The following is a 14,788-nucleotide window of genomic DNA, read 5'->3' on the forward strand; positions in this document are numbered from 1 at the left end:
TAGGAAATGAAAAAATGCTGATTTTCTTCTGTGGTAGTGTCCAAGTAGCCACTTAAATGCTTGTGGCAATATCGTGCTGGGGCAGCTGAAGGAGAGATGATGATGGGACAGTTGTGAATAGAGGGCTGCAGGAGGGAGAGGGTGGCTTTTCAAGCCACCCTTCAGTGGTAGTCATGTGGGAAGATAGTCCTATCCAGGTTCTTGCTGCTGACATTGCTGAAGTTACCCTGATACTGTTGTTATGGTTTTAATAGAGGCAGACTATAGACACCAAAACTTTGTCTTGCTTAATTTTCACATAAAAGGTTTTTGTTTGTTTGTTTGTTTGCTTGTTTGTTTGTTTTCTCCAGGGACATTTTAACTGAAAATACCAGGTGTTTGTTGAGTTTTGTTGTTGTTGCCTGCAAACTCATGTTTAATTTATGCTTACTTTACTAACTTAAAAGCAAACAAAAGGTGCACTCATAAATCCTGAGATAGATGATTAGATCTTTAGCTGACAGTTTTGCATTGTTTTCCAGGAACATATTGCTCCAAATTGCTATAGGTAGCCAATGAGATAATCATAAGTGGAAGACTGTACAAAAACAAAAATATATTGTGGTTTTTGTTTATTGCAGGGGTTGTAGGATTTGTCAGCCTGCTGGATTATCACAGAATCATAGAATTGTCTTTGAGTTGGAAGGAACTCTTAAAGGCCATCTGGTCCAGCTCCTCCACAATGAACAGAGATACCCACAGCTCCATTAGGTGCTCAGAGCCCCGTCCAGCTTGTCCTTGGGTGTTTCCAGGGACAAGGCATCCACCACTGTTCTGGGCAGCCTGTTCCAATGCCTCACCATCCTTATTGTAAAAAACTTCTCTTTTATATCTAATCTAACTCTTTTAGTTTGAAATAATTTCCCCTTGTCCTATCACAACAGACCCTGCTAATGAGCCTATCCCTTTTTTTCTTATAAACCTTCCTTTATACCTGCTTATCGCATCCATGACAGTAGCCAGCCCCTGTTGCTATTGCAAGAGGAGCACTTCCCCATATCTCAGCCTTTTCAGATCACAGCTTGATCTGCTGGGTTAAACGGCTAATTGAAGGTGAGTGCTTCAGTGTACATTAGTCAAACCTTGTAGTTAATATGGCAGATCACTTCTGTGTAGCTGTGCGCAAAGTTGAAAGTCTTTGTTTCTTTTGTTCGTTGCCATCCCTGCGGCCAGCTATGAAGGACTGCTGAGTTAATTGTGTAATCTAGCAGGACTCAGTGGCAGGGCTTTAACTTCACCACACCTAAGGCATTTGTGTTACACTGCCTCTTTTCCTTCTGCTTTCTTCTTTCTGCCCACTTGTTCCACATCTATGTTAAGCTGTGCGGAGATGCTAAAACACACTATAGGCCCAGATGTCTGTGAGAACCTCAGGCTGTAACGAGCCACAGACACCAGGTGGAGATTGTATTGTGGTGGATATGTGGCAAATGTGTTCTGGTGCCAACAGTTGCACGCTCAGGGCCCAACACACCACATGCAGCCTGTGGTGTGTCCACTCCTGGAGCAAGGGCTGGGGTGGGCACTGGCACTGGAAATGTTGGGCTTCTTTAGTTGCTTGTTAGTTTGATTTTCTTTCTAAGTGTTCTCTTTCACTGTTAAAGAGAAGGATGAAATGAGTTTAGGTCCACACTAAGTCTTTGAATAGAATCGCAGTTCACCCAACTGCTCGTTTTACTTTTGTTCCAGGCTGCAAAACTTCAGGCTTTGTACACTTTACCTCCTTGTTCCCACTGTCTATCAGTGTCTCCAAGACTCACAGCTATTATTTAAGGCAAGTAGTCCCTTTGCCTTTTGGAACTATTACCTCCTCTTCCTAATATTGGGAAAAGAAGGCTTCTAGGACAAAGTGAGTAACGTAACCATTGCACAGGGATGGATCCTGGCAAGAACAGGCCACAGCATTCCTATCTCACTGGAAATTGCTCTCTGCAATGACTGTGATAATATTTCTCAGCCATTACAGATTCGACCTTTTTTTTGCTTCAAAACTTAGCATCGTGTCAATGAGTAGCAACAACAGAATTCCTTTCCTAAGCAGTCCATCAGACTGTACATATATATTCAACCCCACTTTTCCTGCGTGGTTTGCTTGATTCTTTGAGTCCTCCCAGCTGAGGGGCAGACAGGGCTTTGGTTCCCTCCCAGCCTTCAGCTGAGCACTGGTGGTCAGGAAGCTGCATGTGACAGGCAGAGTGGCCAGGATGAAAAGTGCTTTTTGGGCCACAGCCTTTTCTGGTTCATTACCTTGAAAAGCCTGCAAGTGAATATCCATTCATTTGTATTCAACCTGGTCATTCTGCTTCCAGACCTCCATTCTTTTCTGCCGCTGACAGGATGTCACGAGGAAGTGCCTGGGCAGTGACAGTTTGTGTGTCATGGTACCTTTCTATATAAACTTGATTTTTATCTCGTAATGAATCAAGCCACAGGAGTCCAGTCTGGGAAAAAAAAAAGTGTCCTGAGGAAGCAAGCTGAAGCTGGAAAGTTTTTCAGTCCATTTAGAAATAAGAATGCATTACAATGTGCTTTTTTCGCTCCACACCAGACCCCTGTATTCTCAAAAGGTAGTCGGGGTATGAAAAGGGTTTTGCATTATTTATTAGTGTGCCTCTGTCACACATAATGAGGGCTATAAAGTATGTAAGAGTTTATAATTGGCTATCTGCAAGAAGTAATCCTAAGGGGGCTGTGCAAGGATCAAATAAATTATGCTTCATTAAAGTAGTTATGCCAAGGATATTAGAAAATTGTTTTTAGTTGGAGGAAGAGAAAGGAGAAGCAGAAAAAGAGAAAAAACTCATTACCAGACCCACTTCTGTCAAAGCTTTTACAGTTTGAGGCAACATTTGAGTCCTCCTCTTTAAAATTCCTGATGTGTTCAAGATGCCAAAGAAGCAGTTGCCAAGATACTAGTACAAATAATGTGTAAATGGGGTTTATCTAAATTGTTTCATTAATAAACTTTACTAAAGGCTCCCATGCAGTTAAACAGGAATCCCAATTCCCCACTATCCGCTGTTGGCACATCAGCTTTCAGAAATGAAACTTTTATCTTCTCTTCTCAGGGGAATATGAATGACTGACCCCCCTTTCCTAAATCTAATTATTGTTCTGATAATTCAGAACAAGGATTCAGTGGCAGTAAAATACAAAGAAAAAGGAGGAACAGCTGGACCTAGAAGCTGTGATGGTCTCGTTTTAAAATGAACATTTACATTTCAGAAAAGCCATGATAAAAGTGATCTCCATGCTTCTGACTTAGTTAGGACTCTTCTGATCCTTCTGGAGATAATTTGTGCTGCAGCGGAGTTGCCCCTGGAGCACATAAGTTAGACAAGGAAAAGTCCTGTCAGATCCTAGAGGGAGGGAATATCACTCCTTTTAAAGCAGTTACTGAGTAGTGCTCCAGTTTTAATCAGAAAGCTGAGGAAGGTCAGGGATGCAATATACCTGCTTTTGAACAATTTCCAACATTTTCCACCTCTACATACACACCTAAAGACTGTGGGTAAAACTTTGGCTCCACTGAACTCAGTGGCAAAACTCTCATGGATTTCATGGGAGCCAGTTTTCCCCCACTACATGAATGAATAAGGTTCTAAGGCCGGGACTGGAAGATCACATATGTTTTTGTATGCTGGACTTTGAGATGTCTGAAAATATACCCCATAGCCCTTATGGGGCCATAGCTACTCCAGCCCTTGTCTAAGCCTAAGGTGAACTCACATTTTTTAATTCATGGGTAAAATCCCTTTTTTTTTCATGAAAAGGGCTCGGTCTCATTGTGCCATTTTGGATTTACTATTACTATGGTTCTCCAGTACTCTAACACACAAGAACAGGTGGCATGTAAATATTTGACATATGTTGAAAGGGTCAAGGAAAGCTCTAAGGATGAGACTCTTGGCAACATTTTCCAGCAGGCTCCTGTTGCATGAAAGCAGGACCCAAGCGCAGGAACCACAGGCAAAGGAGAGAGAGCAGCTGAGCTTCTGTAACCAGACCAGGAGAGCCTGCACACCAGAAAGATAGCCCCAGCTTCACTCTTGGGCTTCTAAATGCACGACTCTGTCAAACAGCTTTGGCTTTGAAACACTTGCAGGTGGTTTTATTTGCATTGAAGTAAACATAGTGCTGATAATAAGGTCAGCTGTTTCAGATCTGGAATATAGAAGGCCAAAAAGGAGCTTGGATGTACCACGGGCTCAGCCAGTTTTGAACAAGGAATGGAGATAGCAGTTACTACGTGAGGAATAAACGTAGTAACTCCTCCTTAAAAGTTCTATCAGTAGTCTAGGTGCCATAATTCATTGCTTCTGCAGCCATCTAACATTCATCTCATAGCCTGGTCATTTTCTCTTTATATCTGTTTTGCTTACATTCTCCCTCAATCCCTGTAGGAGGTCTAACTAATGCTGCTATTGCTACTTAGCACTCCTAAGTCTGAATAAAAGTGCATGCTTGTATCTAGCTATTGCGTGTTCCAGTTCCCAAGTATTAATTCATTAAGCCAATGATCTTGTAAATTGGAACAGAAATGTTAAGTGCTGGGGATGGCATCCTGGCTCTGATAGACTTTTATCAAGGACGGGCTTTATAGCAAAGATGTACTTGGAGAGTCTTTGCTAATCGTAAGCATCATTTCTTAAAAGATTTTAGGGAGAGAGAATAGTAATGAGCTCTAAGAGCCACATAGTTCATTTTAAGGTTTTGCTAGTTAGTGCTACCATCACCTTCAATGTCTTCCTTTGGCTTGATTTAGCTCTCTTTTTCACTTCTCTTTGCTGAATGAAGTAAGTTCGATTCATTATTTGGTCGGTCTGGTTGTATTCTGGCATTGTTTTTAATCTTTTGAAGGAAAAATTCATGAAAATAAATTTAGACAGCAACTCATAAATATTTCTCAGGATAGAGAAGACTATGCGGAATAGCCAATTCTAGCAGGAAAAGCTGGTGGAGAGAAGACAAGGGGATGTTGTCCCAGGTAACAAATACATATAAAGGTATTTCAAGGGGGAATAAAATAAATGCTCCTTGAGCCATGGTAGGGGCTTAGCTAAGACTGTGATTTGAGAAGCGAACTTAATTGCCACAAGAAAGATTTAGGTGAGACAACACAAAAAAAGCTTCTTTTAAAGACACAGAAACAGAAGAACAAGTTTTCTTAGAAGAAGATTGGATCTTCATTGTGAGAGGCTTTAATAAGTGGTTAAACAGACCTATGTTTTGGAAGGTACAAGCTAGCTGAGTTTCTCCTGACTTGAAGCAAAAGGATGGATAAAACAGCTTCTTCATGGGATGCTTCCAGCCCAGGTTTTCAAGTCTTTTGTGTTTAAGTATGCTCAGTACATGAAGAAATTTCCTAAATGATAGAGGAGAAAGAAAGAAAGAAAAAGTCAACATAAAGAGCTGGATAGTGCACCGACATTATTCTGTTGCCTTGAGATAACTCACAGGTGGGAGGGGAGGGGAGGATTTAAAGAGGTCAGCTGGAGAGCTCATTGTGGGAGAAGCAAACCTAGTTAGAGTAAAAAGATTTAAGTATGCTTGGGATTCTGATAAGGTTGTCCATATGGATTCTCTCTGAAGAGGATAAGTGGCAGCGCCAAGTGTTTCTGAGCTGCAGATGTGCAATACATTTGCAAAAACCTACAGCTTCTCTCCAAAATTATGATTTATCACACCATGTAGCAAACTGAAAAATGGGACCACTTTGAGGGAAATTGACTTGATGGAGTACTTTTTCCTCAGGAAATTGGGTCAGTTATTGAGCTTGAATTCCTTAGGAAAGAAGGCATAGGAATTTCCATATTTTGTACTTGCTGAATATATTTTATATATATATATGTCATATGAAGCAAACTTCAGAGCATGTAAAGATCATGCAAAACAAGCAAACAATGTGACAGTAGATAGTATGGAAACAGGCATTTTGAGTGCCACACATTGAAACTTGGCACAACATGCCACACAAAGAGAAACTTTGGCATTTCTCTTACGGAAAACAAAGTAGCTGAGAAGGGGCAATAGTTTTTTTTTTTTAGTTTAACTGGGAAAGCCATATGAATAATTTCGCTCACAGTCTGTTATTATTTAGCCTGGACACTGTTTATTTTAATTTTACACTGTAATTTCAGCACAAAGGCAAAATGCACTGAGTACACTTGTGTTCATGCACACATCAATTCATGATCTTAACTGCATGCTAGTCTATCTGGAACTGTGCAGTGTTTGACACTGTCCTGAATGACATCCTGGTTGGAAAAAAATCGATTTGATTGATGAACCACTCAGTGGATAAGGAATTGACTGGATGGTCACACTCAGAGGGTTGTGATCAATGGTGCAACGTCTAAGTTGAGACTGATGATGAGTGGCGTTCCTCAAGGATTGTTTCTGGAACCAGTGCTGTTTAACGTCTTTGTAGGCAGTGTGGTCAGTGGGATCAGGTGCACCCTCAGCAAGTTTGGAGATGACAGCAAGCTGAATGGTACAGTTGATACACAAGAGGGAAGGGATACTTTCCAAAGGGACTTGAACAGGTTTGAGAGGTGGGCCCACGTCAAATTCATGAAGTTCAAAAAGGTCAAGTGCAAGGTCCTGCAGCTGGGTCAGGGCAATCTCAAGCACAGATAGAGATTGGGTGGTGAATGGCTTGAGAGCAGCCCTGAGGAGAAGGATTTGAGGGTGTCAATTGATGAAAGATTCAACATAAGCCAGCAATGTGTGCTTGCAGCCCAGAAGGCCAACCATAACCTAGGCTGTACCAACAGAATTATGACCAGCAGGTCAAGAGAGGTGATTCTGCCCTTCTACACTGCTTTTGTGAGACCCCACTTGGAGTACTACATCCAGTTCTGGGGCTCTCAACACAAGAAGGACATGGAGCTGTTCAAGCAGGTCCAGAGGAATGACATGAAGATGATAGAGAGCTGGAGCACCTTTCCTACAAGGACAGGCTGAGAGAGCTGGGGCTCTTCAGCTTGGAGAGGAGAAGGCTCTGAGGGAACCTTATAGTGGCCTTCCGGCACCTGAAAGGGGCCTATGGGAAAGCTGGGGAAGGGCTTCATATAAGGGCATGTAGACAGGACAAGGGGAAATGGTTTTATACTGGAAGAGAGTAGATTTAGACTAGACATCAGAAAGAAACTCTTTACTGTAGGATTGGTGAGACACTGGAACAGGTTGTCCAGTGAAGCTGTGGATGCTTCCACTCTGGAAGCATTCAAGGCCAGGCTAGATGGGACTTTGAGCAACCTGGTCTAGAGGGAGATGTCCCTGCCTATAGCAGAGGGTTGGAACTAGACGGTTTTAAAGGTCCCTTTCAACCCAAACCATTCTGATTCTATGTTTCTATGCTCTGCAAGCAGCACAGTATTAAAAGCTGCTAAAAAGTGTTGTAGGCGCTGTAGCAAGCAATAAATTAAACTATCCTCTCCTTCACCAGTTCCCAAGCATTTAATAACACTTCAGCTGTCTACGACATATCCACCTGAGAGCTGTAAGCTGTAGAAATATGTGTTTGATGGCTATGGACCTGTGTACCAACTGAGCCGACATGTGTGTTTTTAAAGAGTAGAGGAAGGATTAAGTCTGTGAATCACCAGTGAGAACAGTATAAAGGGGAAAATTATTCTCAGCTGTGTTTGGTACCTAACACTGACTTTTACAGCACTATAGTAGTTTATCTTTCTAAATTTCTTTTCTGGAGAAGGGCATTTCCAAACTTCTTTGATTTGAGAGCTCTTGCAGACTGTCCAGTAGCAGTACAGAACAATCCAATTATTTTTACTAGATATAGATTGCTTCATTGCTTGTGCAAACTTGCTTGAAAATCCAACATGGTTTGCCAGGGGATCTGCAATTGATGCACTGAAAATGCTATTTTCTGCCACAGGTCTTGACTGTGGCAGAGATTTTAGTAAGCTGATCTTCCAGTAATCCATGGTTTGTGGACAACTCAACAGAAGTAAAATAAACTGAAAAATAAACAATAGTAGTCTTCAAGATTAATGAGGAGGAGGCCTGGTATGTAGCATTCCCCTACTGGGTATATGTTTTGCATCAGCTCCATCTCATTTTGGTGACCTGCCATCAAAGTGAAGGAATTAGCTGGATAGATTTGTTGCTTTATCCAGCATCTACAAACTATTATTTTTCACAGATTATTGGCCTAATAGAAATGGAAAAGCAATTTTGTGGGATTTAATGTATTTATTTCCAAATGATGGGATAATGTATAGATAACACTGTTGTGGTGATGTTCAGGAGACTTGGGCTGAATTCCTGCTTTAGACTTTTCCTGAGCACTTCTAAACAATTTTAGTCTACCAAGTTTGTGTTGAAATGTTGTGGTGATGCCTGCCCATTTATCCATTCTGTCCAGTTAGGCATCTTCACTGACACGGAATACATTTCCTTACTTCTCTCCTCGCGGTCCACCATGGGATCAGTTTGTGTTCTAGGAAATCCTTAGAGCTTGGCACAGACTTTCTGGCTGGTTTTTAACTACTATGACTACTACATGGAGAATTCTGTATCCTGAGAAGATAGTTATTGAAGTACTTTTTATTAATTATATTAGGCATCCCTGTGTTTCTAATTGAGTGACTTCTATTTAAATACACTATGTCATATGCCATATGCTGCTCTAGACTCTGAACTGTCATGTCTTTGATTCTGAGCCACAAAACGATGGGATGAGCACACAGATGGGTTGTCACATCAAGAAGTCTGATGGCATGTGATAACTATCAGACTTTTTTTTCTTTTTCTCATAATATACAAGCAGTGATTGTGGCTTGCCAAACAAAATGAGCTGACAGTGAAATTTCTGTGTTCTCTGGAGTTCTTCAAGCATCTCAGTTCCACTTCACAGTTCACTCTGTCTTGAGCTGGAACAGGTCACATCTTTTCCAGAACAAGAGATGTCAATCATTGTGTTTCTTTGTGACAAGCTCTGTGAGAAACGATGCAGAGACTCACCAAAGGCAGTCCTGAGTAATGTAGATTGGTGGTAGAAATTGAGACAGGTGAGGACCATTTTGAAGCAACAACTTGTTTCCATAGCGATAACTTCCTTTAAAGATACAGCATTAAGGTTTACACCCAAAAGCAAGACATTTTTTTCTTTTAATCTTGTCCTCTAACTTTCAGGTCGCTCTCCATAAAGTAAGGAAGGGTTTATGACAGGAATCCGGGTATTTGGTGGATGACAGGTTGGCCATGAGCCAGCAGTGTGCCCTTGTGGCCAAAAAGGCCAATGGCTTACTGGGGTGCCTTAAAAAGAGCGTGTCCAGCAGGTCGAGGGAGGTGATCCTCCCCCTCTACTCTGCCCTGGTAAGACCTCATCTGTAGTACTGCGTCCAGTTCTGGGCTCCCCAGTACAAAAAAGACAAGGATCTCTTGGAAAGAGTCCAGCGGAGGGCCACAAAGATGGTGAAGGGCCTGGAGCATCTCTCCTATGAGGAAAGGCTGAGTGAACTGGGTCTGTTTAGCTTTGAGAAAAGAAGACTGAGAGGGGACCTGATCCAGGTCTATAAATATCTAAGGTGTGGGGGGCAGAATGGCGAGGCTGGACTGTTTTCAGTGGTGAGTGGAGACAGGACAAGGGGGAACAGCCAGAAACTGCAGCATAGGAAGTTCTGCACAAATAAGCGCAAGAACTTCTTTACAGTGAGGTGACGGAGCACTGGAACAGGCTGCCCAGGGAGGTGGTGGAGTCTCCTTCTCTGGAGATGTTCAAGACCTGCCTGGATGCCGACCTGTGCGACCTGCTGTAGGGAACCTGCTTTGGCAGGGGGTTGGACTCGATGATCTCTGGAGATCCCTTCCAACCCCTACAATTCTGTGATTCTGTGTATTTGCATTTTCAGAGCAGAATGAGGGCAGAAAGATAAAGTACAAAATAAAGCATAGGTAACTTGAGGCAGGTTTTACTTATGGATTCATACAGTTTTTTAAGGTGCTTACAATACGGATATTTTCCCCTCAGATAGATTTCTAAACTTACATTAAGATCAACTGATAAATAAGTAAAATTCATTAGATTCCACATCTGGATGCGTTAGAGATATTAGAGATACCCTGGGGTCCAGAAGACCTCTGCTTGGGCTGGCATGTGTGACAGAGGATTCATGGGAGTCTTGCACTTCTCTGGACCGGCAGCTGGAGGCCAAGTGAGATGCTGAACAATGCTCGAACTGATAGAAGAGATTGTGCTTGGACAGCCAAATCCCACTCAGAGTCAGTATTGCTGGTAGAGCACAACTGAGTGACTGACCTCATTTGAGATGTCTGTTATCCTGCCAGTCCAAGGGGGACAGTCTTTCCCAGGCACTTCTGTGTTATGTCTTCCAGTCCCATGTGAGTATCTTTGCTGTCTTACAGCAAGGTAAGCTTGGATGTGTTCCAGACACAGACCAATTTGTATGTGTTCTTTGGGCTGCAAAATATACCTTCTTAGACTCCTTCCACTAACAAGGGCCTAAATTAACGTGCTCACACAGAGGCATCTTTATAGGTTTAATATACCATGTGTACTACTAGCTTCCCGCTCAGATGTTTGTAGAGTTCTGCACATACATATGACTTGAATATGACTGATTGCCTTAAGCAGAAGCGCCTGAAAGATGGAAAAACAGTTTTCTGAAGTCTTAGAGGTAGCAGGGGATCAGGAGGTCATATAGTTCAACCTTGTGCCTAAAGCAGGACCAGTCTGTGATCATGACCATGATAATCACTTTCTTACCTCCTCTTTAGCAAACAGAAGCTGCTAAGTCTAGGCTTATCCGAACTGCTTAGTGCTGTGCCTTGTGGCCAAATACTGGAGGGTTCATGATATCTTCCCACTTAACTCTTCCACTAGCGCACACTAAATGAAGCACAAAGGAAAACACCTGGTGATGCTAGAATGTCTCATACCTAAATGCTCACATCTAACACTCATTGTTAAGGAGAAACTGCTACAGTGAAAGCCTTCTTTTATTTTTATTTTTCCAAATTAGAACTGTTGTTTCTCATCCCCCGGGACCTGTGGATCTATCTGAAGGATGCCCTACTTGGTACCAAATACTTGTATCTTTGTTGGCTGAGAGGATGAAGAAAGAGACTGTGATCAGATAGTAAGGGTGTTAGCCTGGAGCCCCTGCTTCAGTGGATATTCATTCTCTTATCTGTTGGTGTAGCCTTTGGACAGCATCCACTATCAGTCAGGAGTCTGTCTTAGCCTCACTTAATCATAACTAGTAATATGAAACTTGCACAAACAGCTGACTGTTTTCTTAGATCTCTCTAAATCTCCATGCTGGTGAATAGTGCTGTATGATAAATAGTAATAAAGAACTTTTTAGTGAAATATCCAGCAGACGTTGTAATTCAACTAGTTCTCAAAAATCATATTACTCCTCCTCCTGCATACATAAAGTAGGATTAAACTCTTGGGTATTCTATTATCTAGTGCCAACCCATGCAGACTGTGGAATATGTTTACTGCTGCTTTATAAAATCTAGCTGCAAGAAGTACTTCAGGGGGTGATTTTCAGTGTTTGGAGGTGGTGGGAGCTGCATCCCAGAACCGATTTTGAAGGGCTTTGCCTTGACATTTGTGCCTTTATGAAATGACACTCATTCACTTCTGTTTATTAGCAAATCTGTGATTTCTCCACTCTTCTCACTTCTCTGTTTCTTCACTTTGAGTGAAGCCCTGAACTGTTTTCCCCTCTCCCATCCCGTGGCCCTTGTGAAGAGAGCTGGAAGTCCAGGGCAACATAAAAGCCATCTCCATCAGTGTACCCCTTTCCCCACCGCTCTGTGCTTCTGATGCCTGTATGGACACCCAGACAAGTGACTCCCTCATTGAATTCTTTCATGTTATATGCAATTGTACCCTCTGCTGTTGTTGCTTGGTTGACTTCCCTGAGCAGAGACCTCAGAATCTGTTTCTTCTAAGCATTTCAAATAACGGTTTTTAACCTATTCATTTTAAACCCTATTGTTTGTTGCCTGAGGTACATCTCAGAGCAGCAGATAGTCTTCATGTGCCAGCTCACTTTTATTCTCATGCTGCGGGCTCACTTTTCTAGCAGGTAAAGTTTTTCTAGCTTTAAAACCATTACAGTGAGGAGAGCTTGTAAGTCACAAGAACCAAAGAGCCAAAGTCTGTGCCTCACTGAAAAATTGGTTTTGTTTTCCTTGTAGATATTACTGTACCTTCAAGTGACAGATGGGAATGTGAAAACTTTTTATCATCCTTGAAGGTTCAGAGCAGCTAATGGAGAAAAAATGTGAAAGGAAAAATCATCACTGAAATGGTCTTGAAAGGGATGACTTCCAAATTATTGTCTGTCAGCATGTCCAGATGGCCTGAATATCTGTCAGATCTGAGCAGTACTCATTAGAGATGCCTAGGAAAATAAAAAAGTTTCTTTTTGGTCAGATCCAAAAACGAAAGGAGAAAAAGCAGAAGAGGAAAGGAAGGACAAACATATTTTTAAGATGAATTTTCCCACTAGAAAGGGGCTGCTCAAAAGGCACAAAAGGTTTTGCTTTCGTTTTCTCTCATCTGTGCATGAATCATGCTTTTATGTTTGTAGATGGGTTTCCACAGTGTTTCTGGGTTCCTTTCTGGAGGCAGGGCATCCCAGGAGATCACAGTCAGGCAGTCCCCTGCTGCTGGCCATGGTGCAGGCAGTCTGGCTGGTAGAGGATAGCTGTAACTGGGAAGTACAAAGAGGAAAACAATTTCCAGTGCCCATCTAGAAAGCACTGCAGGCTCTTAAAAAGGCCATAATCAAGGAAAATCATCATGGGTTCTGTTCCCATTTGAAAACGCATTTTCTAGCCACAAGACTCGGAGGCTAAGTCTGAAGCTAAGTGCCCCATTTACTGCCATCACAACCTCTTTGTATTGATCAAACTGATGGGTTTTCCTCCCTTCAGATTTATCTGAATTCCAAGGGAGAAGAGAGGACTCTAAGGAAGGCTTAGCTTTATTTAATGGACTTTTGGGGATGCAGTGAGCAAGTGGGCTGGTAACAGAACAGAAATGGGGCAAGTAAGAACTGTGCATGCTCTGCCTTCAAGAAGCAAGGGAAAGAACTGAGCCTGCAAAGCAGGATTTGTAAGCTATGGACTGCTAGAAGAGTTACAGACAATTCATTTATTGTGTGATGCCTACAAGAGTTATGGAGGCACATCACTTTGAGTGAGGCTCCCACAGTAGCAGGCTGAGGACTGCCAGCCACAGGGATTTGCAACCTTCAGCTCTTGTGCATTAGCTTCTCCCCATCTTTGTTGGCCTTTCTGAGTGCAATGATGGAGGCAAATCTGGTTAACGTCTCCCGTTTTATTAATCCTTCTGTACTTACTGTTTGAGAATTGCCGTTCCTGATGTTATTAATAGTGGTTGATATTTTACCTCTTGGAACAAGCTGATTGCTACATGCCACAAATCATGTCTTTATCACTTCAGAGATGAAGCCAAGCCACTAATGTAATTACTGTCCCCTTCCCGCCACCCCCTGCTCAGTAGCATCATCCATATGCATAATTGCCACAGGCAATTATTTTCAATAGCACCTTCAGACAAACAAGATTGTCTTCTAGATGCTAAGCATTACTAAAGTATGATCATGCACTATTCCTTCAGCAAGAGTGACAGGTGGGGCAATCTGGGAAGGACGAGGATCACTCCGGGTAGTTTGCTATTGAACCATCCACTCCCCTGGTTTGTAGTTTCACAGCTAATAGTACTTGGGGACTCCGCTCATTTAAGGTCAGTGTGGTCAGCCGGGAGGGCTCTCACAGCCGAAGGTAAAGTCACAGCAGTGGCCATAGGGCAGAGCATTCACACAGTGTTTTTATAAGCTCCAATGTTCTGTTTTGTGAGAGTCTGAACAGCTCCTCATTTTGCATATAGGCTGGTTTTAGCTCTCTTTCTGAAGACATCCAGCTCCCTTCATGAGCTATACAAAGAACAAAAATGGCTAAGTCTTGGAGCCAAGCACTTAATACCAACTTTGCATTACTGTAATTGGCTGTGTTTAAGTCACGATGCTTGCAACAGCAGTGCATCACAGATCCTCAGGCTCTGCACAGTGTTAAGCAGCTCTTTTTGTTCCTGAATGTAAAAAATATATATAAATAAAAAAAGAGAGAGAGAGGGCACATGATACAGCACACCAAACAGCAGCCAAGTGCCACCAGCACCTCCACTGCCACCCAGCCCCATCCAACAGGCACTTCTGAGCTGCAGCCCCATTGGTAAAGCTGCCATTTAGGGACCTGCTTATTTCCCTCCCCTTTGTCTTACTTTAAACGACTGCAGTGGATAATGAAAGATGACACATGATGGTAATTACAGCACAGTGGCTTTTTCCCTCCCCTTTCTTAAGGAATGCTCTAGGCATCCTAAGCATTTTAAGCAGCTGTAGAGACGGGTGTGGTGTCCTGAGTAGCGTAACTGCCCAAATTCATTAACATGGGGCAGGACAGGGTGTGACTGGTGAACTAAACTGGTCACCTCTCTCTACTGAAGCAGCATAATTAGCTTAATGATATCCGCTGGCTTTGTGGCCCTTGTATTTAACTTAAACATTTAAATAGAGGTTGCAGCTGTTCCACAGAAACTACGGTCTCTGATTAAACAAATTGGCTGTGAGCACGTGTATGGATTATTAGAGATAATAGCATGCAGTCTTTCTGCTTTCCCAAGGTCTGATCCACACGTTTAGTTGCTTACAAACAT

The 14,788-nt window shown here is 42.4% G+C and overlaps 1 protein-coding gene across 1 annotated transcript in view; it reads left to right on the forward strand.

The window, feature by feature from the left end:
* Positions 1 to 14,788, forward strand: part of LHFPL6 (LHFPL tetraspan subfamily member 6) — a 136,864-nt gene that overhangs the window by 105,155 nt on the left and 16,921 nt on the right. The window lies entirely within an intron of this gene.

Source organism: Lagopus muta, chromosome 1, assembly GCF_023343835.1.
Source record: "Lagopus muta isolate bLagMut1 chromosome 1, bLagMut1 primary, whole genome shotgun sequence".
NCBI lineage: Eukaryota > Metazoa > Chordata > Aves > Galliformes > Phasianidae > Lagopus > Lagopus muta.